The sequence below is a fragment of the Sapajus apella genome, unplaced genomic scaffold (assembly GCF_009761245.1).
Source record: "Sapajus apella isolate SASKATOON/1434 unplaced genomic scaffold, GSC_monkey_1.0 scaffold49, whole genome shotgun sequence".
Taxonomy (NCBI): Eukaryota; Metazoa; Chordata; class Mammalia; order Primates; family Cebidae; genus Sapajus; species Sapajus apella.
In genome coordinates, this window is record NW_022436989.1 from 15,292,032 (window position 1) to 15,306,542 (window position 14,511).

General features: G+C 44.2%; 1 protein-coding gene across 6 annotated transcripts in view; it reads right to left on the reverse strand.

The window, feature by feature from the left end:
- Positions 1 to 14,511, reverse strand: part of DISC1 (DISC1 scaffold protein) — a 373,398-nt gene that overhangs the window by 146,017 nt on the left and 212,870 nt on the right. Inside the window, exon 10 of one of the 6 annotated variants that reach the window (XR_004257992.1) lies at positions 1,870 to 1,974. The exons of the other annotated variants lie outside the window; for them this stretch is intronic. The gene's annotated coding sequence lies outside the window, so the exon portion shown is untranslated. The remainder of the gene's footprint in view (positions 1 to 1,869; positions 1,975 to 14,511) is intronic. 6 annotated transcript variants of the gene reach the window in all.

Consider the following 14,511-nt stretch of genomic DNA (forward strand, 5'->3'; position numbering starts at 1 on the left):
CGCTTGAACCTGAGAGGTGGAGATTGCAGTGAGCCGAGATCACACCATTGCACTTCAATCTTGGCAACAAGAATGAAACTCCATCTCAAAAAAATAAAAAGAAAGGGTCCTCATAACAAACTAAACCTTCCCTTCTAATTTTTAGTTCTTTACTTGTTGGGGAGATTTCCTTGACTGCTGACTTGACCCATTGATCATGTAACCACAGTCACCTCCAGAGTAGCCCTTTGGATGGCTATGATATCAATACTGTGTTGTGGCTCCCATCAGGGCTATCTCCACCAGGTGGAACCATTTAGCAGTGGGCACCCTGTACACACCCTGCCCATTCCCCTAAGCCTTCACTTTACCATTAACCATGAGGGTGGGAGTCAAACAAAGAAAGGTGGGAGGGACAAAGGAAGTCCACACATCTGACACTGAGGCAGCAGCAGAAAAGAATCAGTCATGGTTGCCCCAGCTGTAGCCTGCCCACCTCTGTTATGGCTTCAGAGACAGCCTGCTATGGCCCCTGAAAGCCACAAATATTCTTGAAGCTCATTTGCAGCACTGAATTCTAGGATTCAGGAATACTAAAACCAGTGGAGTGTTCAGACACAAAGCTTTAAAACCCAGATTGCAACTACCACGGGTCAGTGACAATTAAAACCATTTCTGCAAAAGGCAAGCTTGCTCTGTAAGCTGGCGCCACTGTTGCTACATCTTGTTAGGAATTTAAGATGCTAAAATACATATGAGATGGGATGGTGTATTAAGCAATTCTTGCATTGCTATAAAGAAATACATGAGGTTAGGTAATGTATAAAAAAAGAGAGATTTAATTGGTTTATTGTTCTGCAGGCCTAACAGGAAGCATGATGCTGACATCTGCTTGGCTTCTGGGAAGGCCTCAGGAAGCTTACAGTCATGGCAGAAGGCAAAAAGAGACCAGGCACATCACATGACACAAGCAGGAGAAAGAGAGCTAGAGGGGAAGTGCCACACACTCTTAAATGACCACATCTCATGAGAACGCACTACGACGAGGACATACAATTAGGGGGATAGTGCTGAACTATTCATGAAGGATCCAGCCCCATGATCCAATCACTTCACCCCAGGTCCCACCTTCCAAGCTGAAGAATACATTTCAACATGAGATTTGAGCAGGGACACACACCCCAAGGATATCAGAGGGGGTCCTTCAGAATGTCCTTGCTGTATATTGGGGCTCTTGGGCCTTTTGCAGCCCACATTTATCAATCATTTCCAAATAGAAACCAGTTCAGGAACATTCCCAGGAAGCTGAGTTAATGGATTACACCATGGCCCATTAACCCACGTGGTCTAGCCACTCACATACCTTTTGGTATAGTTTGGTTTATGCTTTTTCCCTCTTTGGTTCTCTTTACTTGTGGCCCCACTTCCCAAGCCAACATATGCTGGGGAATTGTGAATGATCTAAGTTGTCCATTATAGACCTTAGGAGAAAGTTGGAAGGAAGGAGAAGAGCAAAGCCAAGACACACCTGCTGTCACCAGACAGGAGAGTGAAAATGACCATGGAGCCTTGTACTTGGCAGTTTAGAAGAAGTACGGTTTAGTTCCTTCAAACTAATATGTTTAAATAATGATAGGCCCAGATGTGTTAGAGGGAATTTTATAGATCATCTCAGCTCTTTTTCTTATTTGCAGATGAGAAAACAGTGAGGTCAAGGCCAGGGAAGTGAATTGCCCAAGTACTCAAGGAGTGGTCAATACTGCTAATGATGTCAAACCTTCGTAGGCAGCCGGCTACCCCCACAGCGGGAGACATGGCCAGAGCACCCAGGCAGCAGGACGAGGAACCCCCAGCTGACCGACACTCGGCTGACAGGTGACCTTCACTTACCAGGGCCAGGGGCTGGTGGTTCATGTCCTCACAGGCTCAGCTGCAGAATCTTCTCCTCTCCCCATCACTGACGGCATCCTGGATCACCTCTTCCAAACATCACAACTATAAGTGTTTGTCACAGCTTCATAAAAATTCAGCTTGCCACAGACAGGGCGGATTTACAAAGACAGAGATTGACTTTTTAATCGAGTTGATATCCATGGGTTAGGCAAGTTAGAGGTCCGGGTAAGGTTGGTAGAGAACCCAATGGCCACATCCAGACGATGCTCTGCCTGGATCCTGAGGGTTTGGGACGTCTGCACTCTTAGTTTCTGATGGAGATTGTTTTCATGTCTTCATTGGTATCTCATTTAATGCTATGATATTCTTCATAATTCAGATGGTTAATGCATGGATAAGTTGTTTTAGTGTTTTGAAGCAGAGGACTATAAAAACAAGTGTTTTTGAATGGAAGGGACAAAACAAATGGGAATAAGGAAGTCTTTGGCCAGGCCATGTGTTTGAACATCACTGTTTAAGATTATTTAAGGCTGGGCACAGTGGCTCATGCCTATAATCCCAACATTTTAGGAGGCCAAGGTGGGTGGATCACCTGGTCAGGAGTTTGAGACCGGCCTGGCCAACATAGTGAAACGCTGTCTCTACTAAAAATACAAAAATTGGCTGGGCGTGATGGCAGGTGCCTCTAGTCCCAGCTACTCAGGAGGCTGAGGCAGGAGGATTGCTTGAACCTGGGAGGCAGAGGTTGCAGTGAGCCAAGATCACACCACTGCACTCCAGCCCAGGCAACGGAGCAAGGCTCCATCTCAAAAAAAAAAAAAATATTTAAGATAATCTTCCAATGATAGAAGTCATAATCTGGGGATTCCAATTACATTTTCCACACAGAACCCCTCTGACAACTTTCTGTTCTGAGTCAGTCTCCCCACGCAGTGAAGATCCATGCCTTTTGCAGTTCCTTGGCTCCGCGGGAATGATCTAATTATGAGGTTGAACCCATTTTCCTTGACAGAAGGAAATTTGTCATCTGAATTTTCCTTAACGATATTTCTAACCTGCCTTCTCACTAGTGAACTTGTCCTTACAATTTCTAAACCCTCCCACTCATTCCCTTCTGTGAGTGTGTCACCGGGTTTTATAAGTACTCTATTCACGCTGGTTTCCAAATCACGAATTGGTCCATCGTATAAGACCCAATGCTATGGAAGGGGCGCTAGCCAAGGGACATCATGGAAAGGGGCTGAAACATAAGTCTGACTCCTATCAGGCTGGAGTCCGCTTTGCTTCCAATCTGCAGACCTACTGTAAATCGTTGATCTCTACTAGGCTTTGAAGTGGTGATTAGTAGCCTCACCTGATGCTCCTCTGCCTCTCTTACTGGGGCACTGATGGGAAAGACTTTCAAATCTTTCATGGAGACTCAATATCAGATGGTGGGTTTTTCTTCCCAAGGTCTCCTTCACATGGCCACTTTACAGCAGAAGATCTTGTTAGAAACTCTGGGCACAGAGTCAGTGATTGTGAGATTAGGTCCTGCAGCTGAAGCTCCTTGCAGGGCTGCTCAGGAAGGACATCAGGCCCCCGCCCTTCTTCCACAGCAATGTCTTCTTCATGGAATAGACAAACTCCTGATGCATGCCTGAAACACATCTTTATATATATATGGTAGTGGGAAGCTCCATGCAAGCAGGGATTATTTCAGAATGTAAAAGGAAAAATTAAAACTGAAAGTGTATGTCAAAGCCAATTTCAATAATTGCTTATCTGGGGTACAAGGAACCTGCCTCTGAAATATGCACTTATCTTGAAAACAGGCAGGCACCCCAACAATAGATCATATTTGGAAAATGGGTTGAGTGGATGAGTAATTTAACGAGAATTTTCTTCAACTGGTTTCCAAGCATTGTGAAGCCTGTATGCCTGTCATCTGGATTGGTTTAAAATAAAACTCAGTTGATTTTTTTAAAGAACAGATGGAAAGAGGGACACAAAGGCAAACAGTATGCAAACAACAGCAGAATTTCAAACAGGAGTGGGTAAAGAAAGGGAAAATAAACAGAAGTCTAGGAAACAGCTACAACTTCGGTCCTAGAAAGGAATTTTCCAATTTATGATGTAGACACGTTAAAGCTGAAGAATCTCTGTGACTCTATCTGCAGCCGAAGCATCAGACCGTGGGGTCTGTTAGGGAGCTGGAGAGTGCGGGTATCACTAGATCAGGGTCGTACTTTCAGGAGCATTTGGGTTCATTCAATCAATAAAAGGAGTTAGGAGTAATAAGAAAGTCTTCAAGCAAATGGAGAAAAATAACCTTACAAAAGAAGCACATGACACATACATTTTTTTTCATTACTAAGATGGGAGATTTAAAAAACAAAGAACGAAAGAAAGCCAATGTTGAAGGGACTGAAGTACACACAATTCAATAGCGTAAGAGATCAGGGACTAAACTGAAAGTTCTCATTTTTGAGACACAGGTATTGATCTGTCCAGAAAACCACATCCCCACGCCTTGCATGCATCAGGCTGTCTTCACGCTGGTCACTGACTGAAGGCTTCCTGCCGCTGCCCACAGAATTGTCCTAGTGCCCGGCTGAGGGCCTCTGCCAGGCAGAGTCCCCAAGAGAAAGCCAGAGGAAGTCCAGGTGTCCGCTCTGGTAGAGAGATGGGACTCTCCAGTGTCTGAGGGTGAATCTACCGCACAGAATCTGTGGCTCTGCTTTTGAATTATGACAGGTGAGACAGAGACCATCAAGAGTTGTTGGGAAATGCCTCATGCAGTATCTGGCCACGGTGCCACTGAGTGGCCCTGGAAACATGGCAGAGCTGGTCTCACCACCCCCAACCCCACACACCACATATACCACACACACACACACCCCAAAAGCAAATTCAAACATTATAGAGATCTAGAGCCTGCTGGAAAATTACACTCTCCACAGACAGGTGCACGTGAGAGGCTGCTATTCAGGGTGGCTGACTTCCTTTAAGACAGAAGACAAGGAGGTGGAGATTACCACACAGCTGGCTAACTACGGTAGAACCCACTAGGAGGGTTGTCTATACTTAAACTTCAGAAAGAAAAGCCACTGGCCACAGCTTGTTTGAATTCAACCACACTTCCACACCCATGGCACAATTCTACTCAAAGAGAGAACCCACCTAGCACTATGGGCAGAATTATGTATAGCTGTGTTCACTGTTGGTGCCATCCAAGGAAATGTATGCATTAAAGTAAGGATAATTGTGATATTCCCCCAAACTGCCTCCCTATCCTTCTCCCTCTGCCCAGAGTGGGTCTCTTCCCTCTAGAAAGACCCAGAACCTTCTTTTTTTTTTGAGACAGAGTTTTGCTCTTGTTGCCCAGGCTGAAGTGCAATGGCGTGATCTCGGCTCACTGCAACCTCCACCTCCCAAGTGATTCTCCTGCCTCAGCCTCCCAAGTAGCTGGGATTACAGGCATGCACCACCACGCCCAGCTAATTTTTATAATTTTAGTAGAGACGGGGTTTCTCCATGTTGGCCAGTGATCTTCCTCCTGACCTCACGATCCGCCTGCCTCAGCCTCCCAAAGTGCTGGGATTACAGGTGTGAGCCACTGCACCCAGCCAACCCAGAACCTTCCATTCTCTCTTCCCACATTAGGTGCTGCCCTCAGAAACTGCCTACACTCGAGGAGAGAATGGCAACTAGTAGGTAACACTCTGCAAAGTGTATATGCATTTATAATCTAGTTCAAAAGGAGTCTGTGACTCTAGACCTTCCAGCATCAACCAAGGAGAAAGGAAACATCACAAGGCCGGGGCTTGCTGCATCAGTGAGTGCAGTCAGCTTTGAAGCTCCTCTGAGAAGCAGAGACCCGCACACGGCATCTGCCCTGTTCCACACAGGTCCAGCCCCCACCACATCCCCAGCGGTGTGCCCCCAATAATTGGAAGAAGAATAATGCTGGGTACATACTACAAAACTGAGATTCTCATTTATTCTCAGAAACTGCATTACTAGAGCAAAATTAAAGTCATGATAGTTCGAAAATCAGATAACTTTGAAGAAAATATTTATTCTTTAAAATATAATCTAAATTAGTTTTTAAATTAAATCATTTTACCAGGTATCTCAGTTTGTGGAGGAAATGACAGCATGATAATTTCAGAAGGAAACACTAATGGCTAATCTCTAAAACCAGAGTTTCTAATAGGTTAATAGGCTGGCAATAGTGAAGATATGTCTCTCATTCTAGTTTGTCTTCTTGATCATGTTTTGAGGGCTTTTTAGGGTGCTGTCAATCTCCCAAGCCCCTAACATGCCACAAGGTCGTGCTGCACTGATCAAGCTGAAGTCTTATGGAAATTGATGGAGCCACAGCTGGGCAGCACACCCTGGTTCAGCCCATCTTCCCATCACGAGCTCAGGATAGCTCACCTGATGCTCCTCTGCTTCTGTTACTGGGGCACTGACGGGAAAGATTCACTATTGTAGATAGTGAGACCAACCTGGCCAAAATGGTGAAACCCCATCTCTACTAAAAATATAAAAATTACCCAGGCATGGTGGTGCATGCCTGTAATCCCAGCTACTTGGGAGGTTGAGGCAGGAGAATCACTTGAACCTGTGAGGTGAATATGTTGCAGTGAGCCGAGATCACGCCATTGCACTCCAGCCTGGGCAACAGGAGCGAAACTCCATCTCAGAAGTAAAAAAAAAAAAAAAAAAAAAAAAGAAGGTTCTGGGTCTTTCTAGAGGGAAGAGACCCACTCTGGGCAGAGGGAGAAGGATAGGGAGGCAGTTTGGGGGAGTATCACAATCATCCTTACTTTGATTCATACATTTCCTTGGATAGCACCAACAGTGCACACAGCTACACACACACACCACCAACAGACAGCTCAGGCCCCCTCAGAGATGCAGGTCACAGAAGCCAGCACACATGTTGGCCAACTACTTATCACAAGCTGCAAATCTATTACGCCTGAGATCACTGGATGCATTATAGGGAAAAGAGGGGAAGACAGGTATCTCCAATTAGAACCTTTTGCCTAGCTCATCTAAGAAAGGACTTTAAATTGGAGTGATCCATGACTCTTTTATTCTGACCATTTCCCTGGATGCCCATGGGGCTCCATGCCCTTATCATGCTGGTGTTTATCCTGCTCTCTTACTAAATAGAGCACATTGGCCTTTGCCTCTTGGTGTTCTGCCTGGGATGATGTTCCCCTGTCGGAGCTTCTCCTGATGATCCCAGGCAAAATGGTGGCCAAGTGTTCAAACCTTGTCTTCCGAGCCTTCCTCACTCTCCCTCTCTTGTATCCCGCTCCACCCTGAGAACTGAGCTGTCTCTAGGCCCCTGTCCCCTCAGATCTCCTACAACCACTGCTGATGGGCTCAAGTAGTGCCCCCAGAGGTAGTCCTTTGCCACCTTTTTCCTATTTAAAGTTCAGCTTTGTGTTCTGCTTTTCAGACATGGGCTCTCCCCAGGTGTAAAGGACAGTAAGAATTTTATCTAGGAAAAAAACGTGACTGCTGGATAAGATAGGACCCCTCCCAGGAACCAAAGCCCAAAGAATTTCATCTCAAGACCTTCACAAAGAGACACCACTATGGTTTAGACACTTGGCCCCTCCAACCCGAATGTTAAGATTTGCTCCCCAATGTTTAAGGTAGAGCCCACTGGGCAGTGTTTGAGACGTAGGTACAGATCACTTCTGAGTAGATTAATACTCTCCCTCAGGGGTGAATGAATTCTCACTCTATTAGTTCTTCCAGGGAGCTTGCTGTTAAGAAAAGCCTGGTACCAACTCCTCCTTCTTGCTTCCTCTCTGGTCAGATCGCATGGCCAGAGAAGAAGCAAGAGACAGAGGCCCTTACCACATGCAGACCCAGTGCCATGCTTCTTGTACAGCCTGCAGAACCACGAACCAAATGAACTTCTTTTCTTTATAAATTCCCCAGCCTCAGTCATCCCTTTATAGCAACACAAAATGGACTAAGACCCTATTAATTCAGAGGAAATGGATCATCATAAAGGTCTTCATCCTCGTCATCTCTAACACAGGTCTGACTCATATTTTCATTAAGGACCATTTTTACTTTTTGCACTTTGCACTCAAGATAACTAGCAAGTCCGTTCCTGAGTTAAAAACCTATGAAGATAAGGGAGACTCCCCTGTGGTCGTATATCTTTCAGGCATATTCTTCGCCCAAACCCAATCATCTGCTTCCTTCACTGCTTTTCATTCACTCATTCATTCATTTGTGCATTCATTCAAGCAAGCTGATATGTGTGATGTCCTGATATGTAGTCTGCGTCCATCTCTTCAAGTTCAGCACTCTCTATCAACCTTCTGAAGCTTCTCATTATGGGCCCAACAACGTGGCTTCTTCCTCGCATTCAGGGCAGCAACGTGAGGAGGCAGTACATACCCCTGCTCCTGTCCTGATTATTATTGTCCCATGATTGCATTTCCCCATTGCTCCTCTCAAAAATGTATGATTGGTAACTCTTTTTTCTTCTTTTTAGACACAGGATCTTACTCTGTCACACAAGCTGGAGAGCAGTGACACAATGATAGCTCGCTGAACCTCAAACTCCTAGGCTCAAGCAATCCTTTTGCCTTAGACTCTTGAGTAACTGGGACTATGGTTGCTTACCACTATGCCCGTTGATTTCATATATACATATATATATTTTAGAGATGGGATCAGGCTGGTTGCCCAGCCTGGTCTTGAACTCCTAGCCTCAAGTGATTCCCGCCGTCAGCCTCCCAAAGTGCTGGGATTATGGACATGAGCCACTGGGCCTGGTTTGGTGACTCTTTCTAAAGCCCTAGATTTCATTGCATGTTATAATCTTCTTCACCTCTCTCACAAAGAGAGAAAAAAAAATAAAGTTTGATTAGGCTACCAGCTGTTTTGAGGATGCATAAAGGCGGGTCTAAGCACCATCCAAGACTTTCATGACAACTTTTGGAGCTCAATATTGCCAGGCAAAACCACTGGCAAACCCTTGAGAAGGTAAAAAGAAAGAGATGAAAAAGAAAATAAAGGAAAATGATGAAAGAGGGAAAGAGGAGTTAGGCACACAGTGGAAAAGGAGAGGGAAAACAGAAAATAAGGACTAGGGGTAAAAACTGGAGACAAGACAGGAGAGCGGAACCTCTTCCCATCTAAAGAGGGGAGAGGAGGGGTATTGGGGCAGGCGCCACTGAGCGCTCTCCTTTGCCCACCTGGGAATCCCAGCCACGTGCACATGGCTTTTTTGCAAAAGCAGAAATAAGTGTTTACTTTTTATGCCTCCACAGATGAGCGTCCTCTGAGGTCTTGTTTTGCTCTGTTTTCTCTTGCCCCCCAGCCAGCTAAGCAGGAGCTTTAAAATTCACTCAGTGCCAAAGCATACTCATTGCAATACAAATGGAAAATTAGCAGAGGAATGCTAAGGGGAGGGTGGGAGCTTTTTCCCTCCCTTGCCAACAGCCAGGTTTGAAGCGCTGTGCTCACCTTCTAGAGGTGGTCTTCACCACGCTGGTGATAAAAGCCTGGCGGATTAAAAAGACTGTGTCCTTTCATCAAGCCATTCATGGTGCTCCAATTGTTTCCTGACCAGGGGCTTCCGGTTCATCAGTTTATGATCATTTGTAAGGACTTGAAACATTCCTTTCTAAACACATCTAACTGTATGGAAAGATCTATCAACACAGGAGAGGAAAACTGCTGACTGATGGGTAACACGACAATACCATATGGGCCACAGGGCTGTGTGCCCGAGACTTATCTTTTTTTTTCAACGCTTGAAAATGAATTTCTCCTGTCCTGCATGCTCACGAGGGTTTACTAGCAGCTGAATTAATTAAGAGCATCTATGCATCTGATGGGGATGCTCCCACGGCTGGAACAGGCGCCCTCTGCTCCTCCCGGGTACCTCGCTATTGCCTCTATTATTATTATTTTTTAAACACAGTTCCAAACCACTTTTTACAGCCTCCAGGGTCTAGCCATGGGAAGCCTTCCATGAATCAACCCTAGTTCTTCTGTGCAGCCTATTCTCATCTGAAGCAAAAGAGGTACATCCATTGCATGTGAAACAATTACTTTCTTTAAATCTTTCTCATTTCCAATCACATGGAATGTCAGTGTGATAGCTAACCAGACATGTGAATAAGTCATGCAATACTTTTTCAAAGCAGATTTAAATAAAATATCCCTCATTATGGTGCTTAATTCCATCTATTGCTAAGAAGACAGCCATCTGGAGCATACCAGCAAGGTGGGTATTAAGGAGACATGCACACCCCACAATGTAACACTAACCCAGAGGGTTGACGCCAGGCCTCGAGAAGACTGGTGATGTTATCAAGGAGGAAGGTAACTGTGTTGATTTATCTGTCATTTTTATTCTGTATTTTAAAGGAATGAAGACTGGCTATCCCGAGGTGACAAATGAGGTCTTAGAAAAGGCATCTTTCTTTTGAACTCTGTCCCACGAAGTTATACCCTCCTGCGGCAGAAGATGCAGACGGTAAGCTTTGCCACAGCGCCCTCTTGTGTTCAGAGCACCACAATGACAAGACTTCCTCGTCTTAGGAAACTATTATGACTTTGATTACAGATTAATTATACCCTTTCATCAAGGTTGAAAGAAGAATCCACACAAAGCACGACGACTAGAAAGTCAAAGACATGCTTTCTTTTCTTTTTTCTTTTTATTGTGACATCATTTTTCTTCAGTGCTCTTTCAATTAATAGTATTTGAGAATTGGGGGCTGGAGTCAGATCCTCTGGGTTCAAATCACAGTGCTCTGTCTTACAGGCTGTTCTTGGGCAACTTACTAACTTCTCTGTGTCCAGGACTCTGCATCACAGTACTTATATTCTAACGTAGTGGTGAACATTAAATATTAAGGACTTTGAAAGTGCCCGGAGCCTTGTAATAAGTGTTAGCTGTTGGTCATTATCATTGATGTTATTTTTTAATAAATCAAAGAAGTGTTACATTTCTGCTAGAAGTGACTTCAGGGATAATTAAGTCCAAGTTTTTCATTTTTCAGATGAGAAATCGCTGGTCCAAAGGAGCAAAGTGACCTGCCTACAGTTACCTAATTATTCAATGGCAGAGCTGAAACTGGAAGGTAATTCTTCTGGCACTCTAGGGCCCGTGTTTCTGTCTTCTCTGGAGGACAGCTCCCATAGGAAGCTCTTTTTGCCCTGCATGTGCAGGGGGTGGACTGCAGGGACTTCCTATAGGGCCTCCGGGGGATGTGGGGTGCTATGGGAAAGGCACTAAGCCACTCTCACACACCAGGCTCAGAGGTCTGGGCACAGGAGTAATGAGTTGAGAAATCCTTTTTTTTTTTTTTTTTTTTTTTGCCATGACAATGAGATTGATAATCCAAGACTTAGAGAACAGGATGATGTGAACTATGGTCTGCCTAGAAATATTGGTCTCAACCACTTTCAGGAAGATTAAAATGACCACACACATATACAAAAAAATCTAATGCTTGTAAATCTGTTTTTAGAGTACCAGATTCCTAAGCTGCCATCTCTTCTGAGATAATATCCTACTCCAATGGCTGAGCTTCCAAGACAGCCTTGTATGCACATGGAACTAGGAGGCACGTTGGCTACAGAACTGACTTCTCTCATGGAAAGTTTCTGTTCATTTTCTTTTTAAAGAAGATATCTTTCTTTTTAAAGAAGGACAAATGTCATGCGATTTCACTTACATGAGGCACCTAGAATAGTCAAATTCAGAGACAGAAAGTAGAACAGAGGTTGCCAGGTGCTGGGGGAAGGAAGAATGAGGAGTTATTATTGAATGGGTATGGCCAATATCACCAAGGAAATAGATGCCGGTCTGACTAGTTAGTGTTTACACTTTCACAACTCAACCTAATGTTTATTGGGCTAAAGATTATTTTATGTTTAGTTAAGACTCACAATACAACAAAGGCTTAGCCTCCCAGCCTCGATGAATCTCTGGGATTTCTTAACCTCCTTTGGATTTTCTGGCATCACTAAAAGCCGACGTACACACACATCAGTGTGAATACAATGACTGGCCAATATACTTGGTAGTCTTTGGCAAACAAGAAGAGTGGGCATTAATGAATGATACTAGACAAGTCTCTTCCACCGCAAAGACATGTGAACTTCAGATAGGAAACATCAGTGTACAGCAATTGTCAGACTCCCAGGTCAGCTCTGGAAAGAGCTCTAGAGTGAAGACGAAAGATGGGGGCAGTTCTGACTCCAGCTCACCCACGCACTTGCGGACCTCGGCAAACGGCGTGAGTCCTCTGGGCCTTTGCTTGCTCCTCTCTAAACCAGGGACTCAGTAGTGATCTCTAAAGTCTCTCAGTGATCGTTCTGTGACCTGCGCCCAATACCAGTCCAGGTCTCCCACAGTCAGGGTGTGGAGTACTATTCATAACTACATAGTTGAGAAACTGTCAAAGGAGATTTAATTGTACTAAGACTACAAGGTGACCAAATAAAATACCTAGACTGCTACTTTTTTCTTTCTGGGATAATCTGCTGATCAGGATGAGAGACTGAACATAGGATTTTATAGATCAAAACAAAAACAAAACTGGCAGGAAGAACATACAGGAATCTTTGTACAAGGAAGCCTTCTTAACATCTACTCTTTCTTTTTAAACAGTCGTCATGTTGTTTGGTACCAAAAAATGGTGCCACTCAGATTTTCTAATGACGCTACCAATATGTAGAAAATAGAGGCAACGCTTAATGAGCCTCTTTTTTTTTTTTTTGAGACAGAGTTTCACTTTTGTTGCCCAGGCTGGAGCACAATGGCACAATCTCAGCTCACTACAACCTCTGCCTCCTGGGTTCAAGGAATTCACCTGCCTCAGCCTCCTGAGTAGCTGGGATTACAGGGGCCCACCACCATGCCCAGCTAATTTTTTTGTATTTTTGAAACTCTTATAAATGAAAGCTCAAGATGCTTGTTATACAGATGAGATATAGGGAAGCCTGAAGTAGGGAAAAAAAGGAAAACTAAAATTCCTTTCTGTTTTAATCTGAAAATTTGCCCTCAGAAATGAAAATAATGAAAAATTACAAGTATCGTTTTATAAGTATGATGAGTTGCCTGTGTTATTGTTAATTTTGTATGATGAAAACTATGTTTAACCTTAAATGTTCATATGCTGCTAGCTGGCTATACTCTGCAAAAGGAATTATGAAAAAGATCTTCATAAAAAAATGTCTATAGTGCCAGCCAGTCCAGCCCTTTTGTGTGGAAAGGCACGAAACAGAACTCCCCAGTGCAAGAGCAAAGGGCATTTTTCTCTTCAGGGGACACAGTGATTTCCTCCAAGAAAAGGAAGAATTGAATACCCGCTTTGATTCCGAGTTTCCGCTCGTGGACTTCTGATCTACACTGGTCCTTTTCCTCCACATTGTGCCTCGAGGGACTGGGAGTAGACTAGCCCTTGGCTCCAACTTCCTTTTATTCTTACAGAGATGAGAAACCAGGGACTCATTACCCTACTTTTTTTTAAAAGCCCAGGGCAAAGAAACGGATGAACTCATCTAGAGAATCTTGTATTGGAAAGAATCTGTCTCACGATAGTTTTATGAGAAGTTCAATCTACACCAAGAGTCTGAAAGAAACCATATTGTCTTATTAAAAGCAATGGTTCAAATCTATCTGAATTCAACATGAAACTATGCTTTTGTTAAAAGAATGTTTTAGGCCAGATGTGGTCGCTCACGCCTATAATCCCAGCAGTTTGGGAGGCTGAGGCAGGCAGACTGCTTGAGGTCAGGAGTTCAAGACCAGCCTGGCCAACACAGTGAAACCCCATCTCTCCTAAAAATACAAAAATTAGCCAGGCATGGTAGTAGGCGCCTGTAGTCCCAGCTACTGTGGAGGCTGAGGTGGGAAAATCACTTGACCCCAGGAGGCAGAGACCACAGTGAGCTGAGATAGCACCACAGCACTCCAGGCGAGGCAACAGAGTGAAACCTTGTCTGAAAAAAAAAAGAATGTTTTATACACTACGTCAGTCAAAACTAAATTACTTTTAGTCAATATTTTCACGGCAATGAGCCTGCAGACCCCGTGAAGACATTCCAAACTCTGCACATGCTGCAGCTTGGAGCTTACCTGCAAGCTAATGATGACATATCTTTTATTATCCCTCTTATTACCAAAGTGGGGTGACCGACTTTATTACATGAAAGCCATAGAAGTCCTCTGCAGAGTCAGAGACTAACTCTGTCACTTACTTGCCATGATTGCGGGCATATTTTACTTACACGAGCCTCGATTTCAACAAGCTGAAAACAATGTCTACCTTCAAGGTGAGAAATTAACTAATATTCACAAAGTCCTCCCACTGTGCCCGACGCACCAGACCTCCAGCAAATGGCAGCTGAGCTGCTTCCTCATCACACCATCACTCCATGGTGCAAGTCACTTTGCAATGATCACATGATTTGAAAATGGTAGCAAACTGAATGTGCAATAAAGTACAATAAAGATATCCAGATAAGTCACTTGAAGTCACCCTTATTAGTCCGATCAATGACCAGGGACACTTAAGTCCTCTCTAAGCGAAGAGCAATGAAGAGGTCCTTCTGGTTCTGATTCTGTGACATTAACTAAGGGTTGTCTGG